The sequence below is a fragment of the Oratosquilla oratoria genome, chromosome 12 (assembly GCF_046742065.1).
Source record: "Oratosquilla oratoria isolate Oo_2021 chromosome 12, ASM4674206v1, whole genome shotgun sequence".
Classification (NCBI taxonomy): domain Eukaryota; kingdom Metazoa; phylum Arthropoda; class Malacostraca; order Stomatopoda; family Squillidae; genus Oratosquilla; species Oratosquilla oratoria.
This window is the reverse complement of record NC_134788.1, coordinates 10,357,109-10,372,108: the sequence shown is the minus strand read 5'-3', so window position 1 is coordinate 10,372,108 and position 15,000 is coordinate 10,357,109. Positions and strand designations below refer to the sequence as shown.

The window sequence follows — 15,000 nt, the reverse complement described above, 5'->3', positions numbered from 1 at the left end:
GTAGAGGAAAGGGAGGATTTTTGAATAGATTTAAATGAGTGCATAGAGGCAGAAATGTCAATGCAGTGGTATTGAGAGACCCTTATGCTAGGGTGGTTGGGAAGCGTGGAGTTCCAGAAAAAAAAATCGTAGTGAAGAGTTGATGGTGGAAATGTGTCTAGAAAGACAGTTGATGATAGTAAATACAGTGTTTAGAAAGAAAGTCAAGTATAAGTACACATGGGAGAGGGTGGTGGATGGATGGGTGGTAGATAGAGCGTTAAGGGACTACATAATGGTAACCAGGAGTATATTAGGAAGAGTTTTTGATCTACATATTCTAAGGGGAGAGGGTAGAAGGTAAATTGAGAGTGGAGGATAGTTCGAAAAATAGGAAAAGGACAGACTGGAGGAGTGCCTGTATAGTTCCACTTTACATGGGAAAAAGGGACAAGTGTGAGTGTAGTAGTTTCAGAGGGATCAGCTTGTTAAGTGTAGTTGGGAAGGCTTATGGGAGGGCCTTGATTGAGAGGATTAGGAGAGGAACAGAGGGAGTAATTGGTGATGAATAGTGTGGCGTACAGCCGCGACAGTCACGTGGCAAGGAACGTGACTGATGTCGTCCACGACCTGACGCTTCTCTGCCTGTGCTACCCTGCTTGACTCGACCTAACCTGACCCAGTGCAATTATCTATTTACGCACCACGGGGAACTTACCCACGCGGTATATATAGCGGCTTCCGCCCCAAGTAAAATCAGTTCACTCGTACCTTACAGTAAAGGAAGACGAACTCACCAAAACCCCTTTCTATTCACCAATAGTAGCCTCGCTTCACTGGTGACCCCGGAGTGACCATAGACCCATCTACCGCTGCCACCCCCGACGCCACGGTGCCCGTCACCAACACCGTCAACGCCGTCTCCCTGAAGCTGTCACCTTTTTCTGCGGTCGACGCTCCCTCTTGGTTTCGACGGACGGAGATCCAGTTCCGCCTGCGGAATATCAGCGCGTCCCAAACGAAGGAAGACTATGTTCTCGAGGCGATCCCCAAGGATGTGCTCCTACTCATCTCCCAACGGCTCGATCAATACGACGGCGTTATCCAGTATGACGTTCTGAAACAGTACTGCTTCAGGAATTCACGCCGTCAGCAGCCTCCAGAGCGGCAAAAATCCTCCAAGTCTCCCAACAGCCACTGGGGGACATTAAACCAAGTACAGCATACCTCGAGATGATGTCCATCGCCTGCATCCCACCCACAGCCAACGGAACCAGCAGGAACGTCGATATGCTTTGTCAATTGTGGCTCATGCACCTCCCAGCGCCCGTTCGATCCGCCTTTGGCAACGCCGAGGAAATGACCACCGACGAAGTTTCATTGAAGGCGGACCACCTCGCCGATGCCCACGCCGCCGCAGCAAGGAATCAGGATGTCTGTGCTTCTGACGACATGACGGACGAAATCTCCGCCGCAGCAGTATAGCCAGCCAACAGGCGCTAACAACACCAGGAAAGGCAGCGACGCCGGACCACCGCCCCTCTGCACCTGTGCTACTACCACACAAGATTCGGCGCCTTCGCCAAGAAATGCCAACCAGGATATACCTGGACAAAAAGCGCCTAAAAGGGCGACCGTCCATCACGGTGGCCTCTACAGGCGCAACGGGCCTCTACATTAACGACGAGGCCTCTAAACGTCGCTTCCTTGTCGACACTGGTGCTTGCAGGTCTATATTTCCTACATCCGCTGCAGAACGCCGGGTCTTTAAGGACGTTGGCGTTAGGCTCGTTGCAGCTAACGGCACTACCATAGCCACCTACGGGTGGAAACGCCTTCACCTCACCTTTGGGAGTCGCCATTACTCATGGAACTTCATCCTGGCAAACGTCAAGACGCCTCTTCTCGGTGCTGACTTCCTCGCTCGTTACAGGTTACTGGTCGACGTCGCCAATAGCCGCCTAGTATGCGCAACCGCATTCACTTCAACGCCCCTGCAAATCGTGCCACAGTCAACCGCGGTCGCCGCCATCGACACTAGAATACCCTGCGCCCACTTGCTCATGGAATTCCCCGACGTCTTCAAGCCTGAGCTGCGACAGACACCACAGACGCTAGCTAAACATGGCGTGTACCACTACATCAAGATATCTGGGCCCCCGGTCTTTGCCAAATACCGCCGCCTACCGCCCGAGAAACTCGCCGTCGCCAAGAAAACCTTCAACGAGATGGAGAGGCTAGGCCTCTGCCAAAAGGCCTCCAGCGCTTGGTCCTCCCCTCTCCACCTCGTCAAAAAGAACGATGGTTCCTGGCGCCCCTGTGGAGACTACCGGCGGCTGAACATGATGACGGAACCTGACCACTACCCACTCCCAAACATCGCCGACATCACCACATACCTCAACGGCGCCAAAATCTTTTCGACACTGGACCTCCTGAAGGGCTACTACCAAGTTCCGGTACATACAAACGACATCCCGAAGACCACCATCACCAACCCTTCGGGACGTACACCTTTAATTACTCCTGCTTCGGTTTAGGAAACTTAGGTGCGACCTTCCAGCGCCTAATGGACGGCATCCTCGGCGACCTCGACTTCTGCGTCTGCTACGTCGACGATATTCTGGTCTTCTCCAACTCGCCTGACCAGCACCTCCAACACCTGCGGACCATCCTCGAGCGTCCTCAGGACAACGGCCTCGTTGTCCGGTTTGATAAATGCAGCTTCGGGAAAAACTGTCCCATATTTGGGACACCTCATCTCTCCTGACGGCATTCGTCCCCTGCAGGATAAAGTCGCCGCAGTGGACAAGTTTCCCAAACCTACTACCATCAAAGCCCTTCAGGAATGTATTGGGATGGTCAACTTCTATCACCGTTTCCTCCCTAACATCGCTCAAACGCTGCACCCACTCTATAACGCCCTTCACGGAAAACCGAAGGACCTCATGTGGAACCCCGCCATAGAAGCTGCCTTCGTCAACGCTAAAAAAAAAGCCCTTGCCCGTGCCACCACCCTCTCCTTCCCTGCACCAGGTGCCCAGCTACAACTGTCAACGGACGCCTGTAATGTCGCCATAGAATGGTGTGCTCGAACAAATCCTCCGTGGCCGACCTACACCCCTCGGTTTCTTCAGCAGAAAACTCTCCAAGGCCGAGCTTAACTATAGCACCTTCGACAGAGAGCTCCTCGCCATCCACCACGCCGTCCGCCACTTTCGCCATTTCCTCGAAGGCTCCTCGTTTATCATCAACACCGACCATCAACCTCTGTTGTACGCCTTCAGAAAACAACAGGACGCTTGCTCTGCCAGACAGCGCCGTCACCTCTCCGCCATCGCCGAGTTCAATTGCACCATCAAGTACGTCCCCGGTACAAACAACCCCATCGCAGACGCCCTCTCCCGAATAGCTATCGACGCAGTTCAACTCGGCCTCGACTACGCAGCTATCGCCAGAGAGCAACGGGAGGATCCTGAAACACTTGCCTACAAGATATCCATCACATCCCTTAAGTGGCAAGACGTTCCTTTTCAAGACAATCACACCATCCTCTGCGACATCGGTACCGGCCGCCCACGACCCCTCATCCCAGTTGCCTTCCGATGTCAAATGTTCAATTTGATACACGACCTGTCTCACCCTTCAGGGCGCATCACTGCAAAGCTCCTGTAGCAAAAATTCATCTGGCATAGCATCTCCAAGGACTTAAAGGAGTGGGCCAGATCCTGCAATGCCTGCCAGCAAAGCAAAATTCATCACCACACTGAATCAGGCATCGGATCATTCCATCGGCCCCGACGACGCTTCGCACACATACATTTCGATGTCGTCGGCCCACTCCCCCCGTCGGAAGGCTATCGACGTACCAGTATAGCGAGGTTACTATTGATGAATAGAAAGAGGTTTTGGTGAGTTCGAGTGAACTGATTTTACATGCGGAGGAAGCCGCTATATATACCGCGTGGGTAAGTTCCCCGTGGTGCGTAATTAGATAATTGCACTGGGCTAGGTTAGGTGGGGTCAAGCAGGGTCCCACATACAGAGGAGCATCAGGTCGTGGACGACATCAGTCACGTTCCATGCCACGTGACTGTCCCGGCTGTACAGTGGGCTTCGGACAGGTAGGGGTTGCGTGGATCAGATTTTGTGGTGAGACAGTTATATGAGAAAGCTTTAGGAAAAGGTAAGGATTTTTTGGGCTTTAATGGATTTAGAAAAGGGTTATGACATGGTAGACAGTGTCACAACTTTGGAGTTGTGACACACCGCCTATTTATTCCCATTTTTTCGACTGTTTTCAAACTGTAGTTACCAAATACTTTCGTTGAAGGACCTAGCCGATATAGTAGGCTTCACATTTTTGTTTCTTCGCCTCCTATCATTTATCGTTTCCTCTACTCTGTGGAATTAACGGAATTCTTAAAGCCTTTAGCAGCTGCTTCTTGTTATTTTCCTCACCATTATCCTTATTGATTGGCCGTCAGTTGTGGAGCCTTAACGAGTTTAAAGAATTTCCTATTCATAGGAAGTTTTCCCGCCCCTTTCGTTCATGGTGCCCATGTATGTCGAGATCCAGAGATATCACGAATGTTTCAATGATTGAGCTTGGAATATAACAACCTTTCAATTTTATTGTTTCGCCATGTAGTTGTAACTTGCTACCTTTCAAATTTGTATCAACGGTTCAAACTCCCCCATCACTGCGCACTTGCCACTTCTCATATAGGTTAAGTAATTGGGCTAGTTAGGATTTATAATCCTCTTTCGTCTCTAGTGATTGTCTCAAAGGGACTATTAGAGACGATTCAACTCCTGCATACACATTACACTCCATACCCTTCGGAAGCAATGATTTGAAATTAAGAAACTTGACAACATTGTACAACGTCGAGTCCGTACCCGCGCTGAGTATCGGCAGTTAATCACGAGTCTTCAAAGGGTGAAGTGTGCGTCTCGCGCCTTAGGAAGAGTGAAACGTGTTCCAACCGCATGGGCGGCTATTAAGACTTTCTATCTCGTTCCCGACTCGTGTGATCATTAACTTTATATTACTCGAAGCCATTTTCGTAATCGAAGTGACGTTCCTGACCTACGAGGAATGGACTCGTTCGGTGTTCGAACCTCCCCTCAGCTCTAAGGTTTCACCAAGGAAGACAGCCATGATGCCATGATGCAGCCATGATGCACCAGCATTCGCATCCTCCAAGTTTAGAAGCCCATCGTTTGTTGGAACCGAAATTAAGAAGTGCAGTGAGCCTGGAGAGACGCATAAAAACATGAAGATGTTTAGATTTTTAGTTAGGATTCAAAATGCGCAGGGCTACTAGGTAGAACCGGCAAATCATAGGTGTTTAATGTGCAACATTTCATTTATGTTATGTGTTCTTTTGTTTAATGTTGAATTACTGGCATTCTAGTGGTGTGTTTAATGTCAAATTACCTGCATTCTAGTTCAAATTATTGGCATTCTAGTTGTGTGTTTAATGTCAAATTACTTGCATTCTAGTTGTGTGTTTAATGTCAAATTACTTGCATTCTAGTTGTGTGTTTAATGTCAAATTACTTGCATTCTAGTTGTGCGTTTAATGTCAAATTACTTGCATTCTAGTTGTGTTTAATGTCAAATTACTAACATTCAAGTTGTATGCCCTGTGGAATTAACGTGAATTTATTTGCATTCAAATTGTGTGTTTATCGTAGAATTAATACTATTAAAATAATTTCTTCAAGTTTATTTGATTAGCCTAGGTTGGTGATTTACTTTATGAGTTGTTACTTAACACATCCCTTTTCAAGTGTTGAAATATAGACATGCCGCTCAGAAGGGAGCGAGCGTGGTCCCGGTCGGTGACTCAAATCTCCTGGACCTTGGCTCCCACTGTATCTATCCCCCTTCGCCCATTCCTCAAGGCATGAGGATTCTCATAACCCCACATCTACAACTTCTCCTTTCCACTGTCCAGGGATTTTAGGACAGACAGGAAGGCACTGTGGGAGGTATTGCAGATATATGGGATAGGAGGAAAGCTGTGAAGAGCAGTCAGGAGTTTTTACAAGAATACTAGAGCTTATGTTAGAATAAAAAATGGAGATAGTGAGTGGTTTGAAGTAGAAATGAAACTTCGTCAGGGATATGTTGTGCTATCTTCTTTGCAAGAGTCGGGGATTGGAGATGGCTAAAGAAATGGAGAAAAATGGGAGATTAGCCAGTTGACGACACTACCCTTGTAGCAGGGTCAGAGAAGGGATTGAGGAAGTTAGTGACAGAGATTGGGAAAGTGTACGTAAGAAGGAAGTTGAAGATAAATGTGGGTAAAAATAAGGTGATGAGATGTAGAAGGGTAGGGAATGACACCAGGCTGGGAGTGAGTATTAAGGGAGAGAGACTGGAGGAAGTGGATATTTTTAGATACTTGGGTGCAAATATGACGGAAAAGGGAGGAGTGGAGGTTGAGGTAGAATGTGAATTGAGAAATGCGAGTAATTGCCTAGGGGATTAGAAAGTATAATGAGAAATAGACATTTGAGAATGGATTCTAAGAGGAGATCATATGAAGAATTGTGCCAACAGCAATATATGTGGTAGAAACATAGACCATAAGAGAGCAACAGAGAAGGAGTTTGAATGTGTTTGAGATGAGGTGTCTGATAAGTATGATAGGGGTTACTAGGCTAGATAGATTGAGAAATGAAGAGGTGAGGAGGAGAGTGAGGACAAAATATCGCGATGGGATGTAATGATAGTGGAAGACAAAATATCACGATGGGATGAAATGATAGTGGAGAACAAAATATCACGGTAGGATATAATGTCAGTGGAGGACAAAATATCATTTTAGGAAGGGAATGTCAATGAACGACGGGAGGCCGGTGTGGAACGCGGTGAGGTAGGGGGCCAAAGTGTAAATAAGATCGGATGACCGTGAGCGATAGATGTCTGTGATGGGGCAAATGTCCTTGAAGCTGAATGTCAATGAAGGACCAAATATCAATATAGAGTAAGGTGTAAATAAAGAACAAAAATGTACTGTAAGGTATCATGTTGAAACTCAAAACGTGTCAAAAGGAAATAATCACGAGTTTCTTAAAATCATGTACTTTAATGTTCGTAGTATTAGGAACAAATTCTAAGAAATACAGGCGTATGTCAAAAGCAAAAATCTCGATATGATAGGAATAACCGAGACATGGTTAAATGGTAAAGAGTTTGAAGCTGAATTTGATATTGCGGGATTTAAACACTTTCATCAGGATAGAAACCACAAGGAAGATGGGGGTGTTCTGTTGTACATTAAAAGCAATGTCCATGCTTGTGTTTTAGAGACAGTGAAACAGGATGCATACGATAGTTTGTGGGTAGAATTAACCCATACAAATGGACAAAAAATGAATGTAGGTGTAATATATAGGCCAAAGACATTATCATTAGCAGACGACAAATTGTTGTTTCAAGAACTGTCTAGCTTCTGCAACCGGGACTTACTGATAAAAGGTGATTTCAATTTTACTGGCACTGATTTGATGACCCGACAACATGGCCATATAGGTAGTCGCTTGATAAATTTCCTCGGTGACAATTACTTAGTTCAGCTTGTAAAAGAACCCACAAGACATGGAAACTTACTCGATCTATTGATCACTACCCACGAAAGAATGATAACCGATGTAGAAGTTGGTGAAACTATTGCAAATAGCTATCACAACTTAGTTAGATTCAACCTACTAAATTTTTTTTTTAAATAAATACTTGTGTTTCTAAAATACCCGATTTCAGTAAAGCTCAGTTCAGAGAAATACGTCAGGAGATTCAGCTTACAGATTGGGAGGCAATATTAAGCAAAAGACCTGTAGATCAGATGTGGGAAATGTTTCAAAATACACTTACTAAGATGATTCATACCTACATCCCATTTAAGGACAGACGTCCCCCAAATCAGGCTCGCCCAAAATGGCTTGACAAGGAAACTGAAAAAAGTATTGATAAAGAGAGACAGAATTTCAAGAAATACAAGTGCTTGGGTGCGTTTAATGACTATCAAAGTTATGTATCAATACAGAGATTTAAAAAAGACAATAAAAAAAACGAAAACGACAATACGAAATGAACATCGCTAATAAATCTAAACAGAATAATAAAGAATTCTATATTTACATTAGAGAAAAAAAGGTTATCAGGAATCACATTGGTCCACTATTATCTGCTGACGGTCAACTTCAATATTCAAATGAAGGAATGTGTGATATTTCAAACAACTGTTTTAGCTCAGTAATCGTAAACAAAACACCTTAAAGTGAACTCCAAACTGTAACCTGTGAAAAGTCTATTGTGAACTTACTACGGTAAATATAACAAAAGAAAAAATTAAAAGGTGTATAGAAAAACTCAAAGTTAATAAAACACCAGGGCCCCCCGGTTGGCATCCGATAATCTTAAAGCAAATGGAAAATGAGACTGTTATTCCATTAGAAATTATTTTCAAGAAATCCATCATATCCGGGAATGTCCCAAGAGAATGGAAGCAAGCTATTGTTACTCCAATACTCAAAAAATGTGACAAAAAGAAACCAAATAGCTACAGGCCTATAAGCCTGACTTCAATCGTAGAAAAAATTATGGAAACTATCATCAGAGATGCTATCGAACATCATTTAGAACGTAACTGTTTGATAAATGATAGCCAAAATGGATTCACACGGAAACGTTTTTGCGTGACTAACTTACTCGAGATCTACAACAGTCATCTCGAATTAAATATATATATATATATATATATATATATATATATATATGTATATATACACACACACACACACACATATATATATATATATATATATATATATATATATATATATATATATATTACAAACGCGGAGCATGCCGACAGTAGACCTTTTGATCCATATTGAATGCGAAAAATATCATAATAATAATAAATTAATAAACAAAAAATATAATAATGTAAATAACAAATAAAATCCATAAATGAATGCATAAGTATAGTTGAATAATAAACAAACAGGTAAATAGTAAATAATAATAAATTGACATATAACTAATAATAAATGAAAATCAAAACAGACAAATGATAACAAAACAAAAACAAATAATATAAGATATATTATGATCATTACAGCATCTTGCTTAGGTGTTTATCTAAATGATTCTTAAAGCTTCGAAATGAATTACATTGCACTACCTGTGCAGGAAGTTTATTCCATTCATTAGCTACATGGTTGGCAAAGTTGTTTCTATCTACTTCCAAATTGAATCTATTTCCGGACAGTTTGAGACTGATTGTCTGATTCTCATTCAATGTGAAAATTTTGTCACTTTTGATGTTTTCAGTTCCCTTTAGAATTTTAAAGACCTGTATCAAATCACCTCTGAGTCTACACTTTTTTAGGAAAAACAGATTCATATGTTTTAGTCGATTTTCGTATGATTTATTTTTGATATTTGGAATCAGTTTTGTGGCTCGCCGTCGTACTTTTTCCAGTCTGTCAATGTCTTTAATGAGATTCGGTGACCATACGGAAAAGCATATTCCAAATGTGGACGAACTAACGATTTATATAGCTTGTTAATGAGTGATGTTTTGAAATCAAAAGATCGCGCAATCAGTCCTAGAATATTATTTGCTTTCGCAGAGGCTGAAATATACTGCTTGGATGATTTGAGATCGTTATTGATAATTACGCCGAGATCTTTTTTACTATCCACTTTTGTTAACGAATTTCCAAATAACTTGTAATCGTACTTACTGTTATTTTTACCTATGTGCATTACTTTGAATTTACTTGTGTTAAATTTCATTGGCCACTTTTCAGACCATTGCTGTAATTTATCTAAATCTTCTTGAATATCTAATTGGTTTAAGTGTTCATTTGTCATTCCGCAGAATTATATCATCAGCAAATTTGAAAACAGTAGATTTTAGTCCATGGTCTATATCATTAATATATAATATGAATAGAAGTGGCCCAAGAACGGAACTCTGAGGAACTCCACTTATAACATTTTTCCATCTAGAAGTTTTTCCATTGAAAACAACTCTCTGTTTTCGATCATTCAACCAATTACTAGTCCAACTTAATAGGCTACCACTTATTCCGTGCGAAGCTAATTTAGTAAGTAGTCTTTCGTGTGGGACGGTATCAAAAGCTTTTGCAAAGTCTAGATATATTAAATCTATACTGTTTCTTTTGTCATAATTCGAGATAACTGTGTTGTAGAATTCGAGTAAGTTAGTCACGCAAGAACGTTTCCGTCTGAAACCATGCTGGCTATCATTTATCAAACGGTTACTTTCTAAATGATGTTCGATAGCATCTCTGATGATAGTTTCTATTATTTTTTCCACGATTGAAGTCAAACTTATAGGCCTACAGTTATTTTGTTTCTTTTTGTCACCTTTTTTGAATATGAGAGTAACGATAGCTAGGAAAACTAAACGTTTTCGTCTATTACGACATCCTCAGAGTACAAGAGACATAGAACATAATATTTATACAGAAAAAAAAAACTGGGGAAGTTTCGTACAATATACATACACACATTCATTTAGAACTAATAATAGTCAAAATAAAACAAACAATAAAACAGGAAATACAATGAAGCAAAACCATGTGGCCGAAACGTCCGCAGGACATCTGGCACAATTAGGAGCCATGGTACTGCTTTACTATCCTATTAATTATGAAATTATCTAATTTAAATAAACCTAAACTCAAGTTAATATTGTTATTAAAATTGCCCTTTATAAAACTGGATTCAATGATGTTCCTTTCTAAAATAGAATCACAAACAACAATCTTGCTAACATTGTCCCAGTCAATATTATGGTTAGTGTCCCTTACATGGGCAAAAACCCCACTAGACATTTGGCCCGTCCTTATACTATACCTATGTTGATTCATCCTAACATTTAATTCTTTACCGGTTTGGCCAATGTAACAGGAGCTACAGTGTTTACAAGGAATCCTATAGACACATCCTACATTATCACAAGGGGAATTTTTAATGAGGAGTTCTTTGATGGTACTGTTTTTGAAAATAACATTAATATTGAACTCCTTAAGGATGCGAGGAAGTCTTACAAGATTTTCATTAAAGGGAAGAACTAAAAGATTTTTATTGCAAAATTATCTTTTTGGAATGTATTAAAATAAGACTTCCTGGCCCTATATTGCGCTTTATCTATAACATATTTAGGATATTTCAAGCCCGATGCAATCTCATATATTTTTCTTATTTCTTGGTCTAAAAAATCTGGACTGCAAATTCTATAAGCTCTTTAAAACATGGATAAAGAAAAAAACCCAGAAACTTTAGTATTAATATGATGTGCAGAATAGAAATGGACATATGGCAAAACATTGGTTGGTTTCCTAAAAATGTCAAACGTAAAACATCTATTTTTCCTACAGTAATAATGGAAACATCTAGAAAGGGTAATTTATTATCTTGTTCTACCTGGGGATAAGGGGTATGGCTATGGGAACCCCTTATCCCCAGTTTTAAGCAATTTGTGCTTGGAGTTCTTTGAAAAGGAATTGTTACCTTGTATCCTCCCCCGTAAAGTCATCTGGTATCGTTATGGCGATGACAAATTTATGTATTTGGCTCACGGATGTAATTTGGACAATTTTCTTATTAAATTAAATGATTTAGTGCCTTCAATTAAATTTAAAACTGAGGTAGAATAAGATAACAAATTGCCCTTTCTAGATGTTTCCATTATTAGAAAAGATAGATGTTTTATATATATATATATATATATATATATATATATATATATATATACATGTATATATATATATATATATGTATATATATATAAACTCTCCTACTGGGATTCGAACCCTCGCCTGAGCGGCTTGCTTCTTACAAGACGAAGAACATACCATCACGCCATCCTGACCCTTCAAAACGAAACGACTTAGTTCAAGGCCTGGTCCTTCCGCCGAGGGCACCCGGGTGAAACGTGGTGTGTACTGTATTTCATCAAATCCTTTATGCAGGCTAGTCTTCCGACAAGTGTTTTGTGTCATTATGACATTTGAAAATAAACTCTCCAACTGGGAGTTATATATATATATATATACATATATATATATATATATATATATATATATATATATATATATATACATATATATGTATATATATATATGTGTGTGTGTGTGTGTGTGTATAATTTATATACATATATATGTATATATATACATGTATTTATATATACATATATATATATATATATATATATGGAAAAGGTGGTAGAGAAACGTGGGTTATAGCGAGAAAACAATAATACTGACGTTTCGACTACAAGTCTTCTTCAGAGTCAGGAATATAGTGTTCTCGCCCTAACCCGCGTTTCTCTACCACCTTTTCCACTCATCTGTCTTGCCTTCATAACAATATATATTTATATATACATATATATACATATATTTATATATATATATTTATATAAATATATTTATATATATGTATATGAATATATTTTCTTCATATATATTTACACACACACACACACACACACACACACACACACACACATATATATATATATATATATATATATATATATATATATATATATATATATATATATATATATTACAAAGGCGGAGCATGCCGACAGGACCTTTTGGTGCATATCTAGGTCGGACGCGAAAAAGAAATCATAATAATAATATATGAATAAAAACTATGATAATATAAATAACAAATGAAATAAATGAATAAATGCATAGGTATAGTTAAATAATAAACAGACAGGTAAATAGAAAATAATAATAAATTGACATATAACTAATAATAAATGAGAATCAAACAGACAAATGATAACAAAACAAAAACAAATAGTATAAAATAAATTATAATCATTACAGCATCTTGCTTAGGTGTTCATCTAAATGATTTTTAAAGCTTTGAACTGAACTACATTGCACTGCCTCTGCAGGAAGTTTATTCCATTCATCAACTACATATGTATATATATATATATATTGTATATTTAGGGCGCAGATTCTCACTAATACACACGGAGTTAAACACGACAGCATTTTGGCACTGGTTAATCTTCTTACTGAGATTTTCAATTTTCCTCACAGTAGGTCTCATTTCAGGAGGGTGGGCAAATACAAGCCTTCCAAATTCTTCCATATTTAATTTAACGTTTCGACTTCAGGGAGTCATCTTCAGAATGGTTACAAGAGAAAAGTCACAATTTTCAAAGCTACATGATTCACAATTGACAATGGTGTACAGACAACATGGGTTTAAATATGGGCCGCTTGGGAACGGTGCATGGTTCGTGGTCCGTTACGTAGCCGGACACTACGTCTTGGAAGGGAAGGGGGAGGAGGAGGGGGAGGAGGAGGGAGAGGGGGGGAGTCAGGTAAGGTAGGTCTTCTCGCTGGGTCACCACGCTGGTCATGTGGGGGTTGGTGAGGTGTAGGAGGGGGAGAGGAAGGAGGTGGGTGTTGCTGTTGTTGGGCTGCAAATCTCGTGGAAGAATTAAATAGCGGGATGGCGGAAATCATATTACATTGAATATTAATAATTGGAGCTCTCTCCCTAATGTGGATGGCTTCAAGCATTTTTAGTTCCTTAATTTTGGCACAGTGTGCAACTATCCTAGTGTTATCCACGATTGTCTTCCTATCGATTAAAGCCTGGTGGTATTGGAGGTGGTGTTGTTTAATTGCTCCTTGTTGTAAATGTAGGGACAACCGTCTACTCAGTTGGCATGTCGTGAACCCAATGTATGAAGAATTACGAGGTGCGCAGCCCCCAGTTTTACAGCGATATTCATAAATGACATTGGTTCTCGATAATATGCCGCCATTGCCAGACAGATTGTTTTTCACAACAAGGGAGCAGGTACGGGGGTTGTCATAGAATATGATAACTTTTAAGTTATCGTAATCACCTATTGGCTTACAATTTCTATGTATGATGTCTTTCATGTGTTTCTCATCATGGCGGTACGAACTACAATAAATATTCTGGTAAAATACGGTAACGGTCTTGGCTTGGTCCGGTGTATTCACAGCAACTTTACGTTCTAGCAAATCCTTAGTTACACTATCAAAGTCTTGATTAGAATAACCGTTATTTACTAGCATCTGGCGCAGGTAAGTAAGTTCTAAGTGGAGCATATGCCAAGAGGAACAAATGGAAATTGCCCGCCGGACCTCGTAATTATAAGAAAGGCGTTATTAGAGCATATGTCCGGCGGGCAATTTCCATTTCCAAGACCGTTACCGTATTTTACCAGAATATTTATTGTAGTTCGTACCGCCATGATGAGAAACACATGAAAGACATCATACATAGAAATTGTAAGCCAATAGGTGATTACGATAACTTAAAAGTTATCATATTCTATGACAACCCCCGTACCTGCTCCCTTGTTGTGAAAAACAATCTGTCTGGCAATGGCGGCATATTATCGAGAACCAATGTCATTTATGAATATCGCTGTAAAACTGGGGGCTGCGCACCTCGTAATTCTTCATACATTGGGTTCACGACATGCCAACTGAGTAGACGGTTGTCCCTACATTTACAACAAGGAGCAATTAAACAACACCACCTCCAATACCACCAGGCTTTAATCGATAGGAAGACAATCGTGGATAACACTAGGATAGTTGCACACTGTGCCAAAATTAAGGAACTAAAAATGCTTGAAGCCATCCACATTAGGGAGAGAGCTCCAATTATTAATATTCAATGTAATATGATTTCCGCCATCCCGCTATTTAATTCTTCCACGAGATTTGCAGCCCAACAACAGCAACACCCACCTCCTTCCTCTCCCCCTCCTACACCTCACCAACCCCCACATGACCAGCGTGGTGACCCAGCGAGAAGACCTACCTTACCTGACTCCCCCCCTCTCCCTCCTCCTCCCCCTCCTCCTCCCCCTTCCCTTCCAAGACGTAGTGTCCGGCTACGTAACGGACCACGAACCATGCACCGTTCCCAAGCGGCCCATATTT

General features: G+C 40.7%; 1 protein-coding gene across 1 annotated transcript in view; it reads right to left on the bottom strand.

The window, feature by feature from the left end:
• LOC143030188 (retinal guanylyl cyclase 1-like) overlaps positions 1–15,000 on the bottom strand; it is a 171,952-nt gene that overhangs the window by 112,524 nt on the left and 44,428 nt on the right. The window lies entirely within an intron of this gene.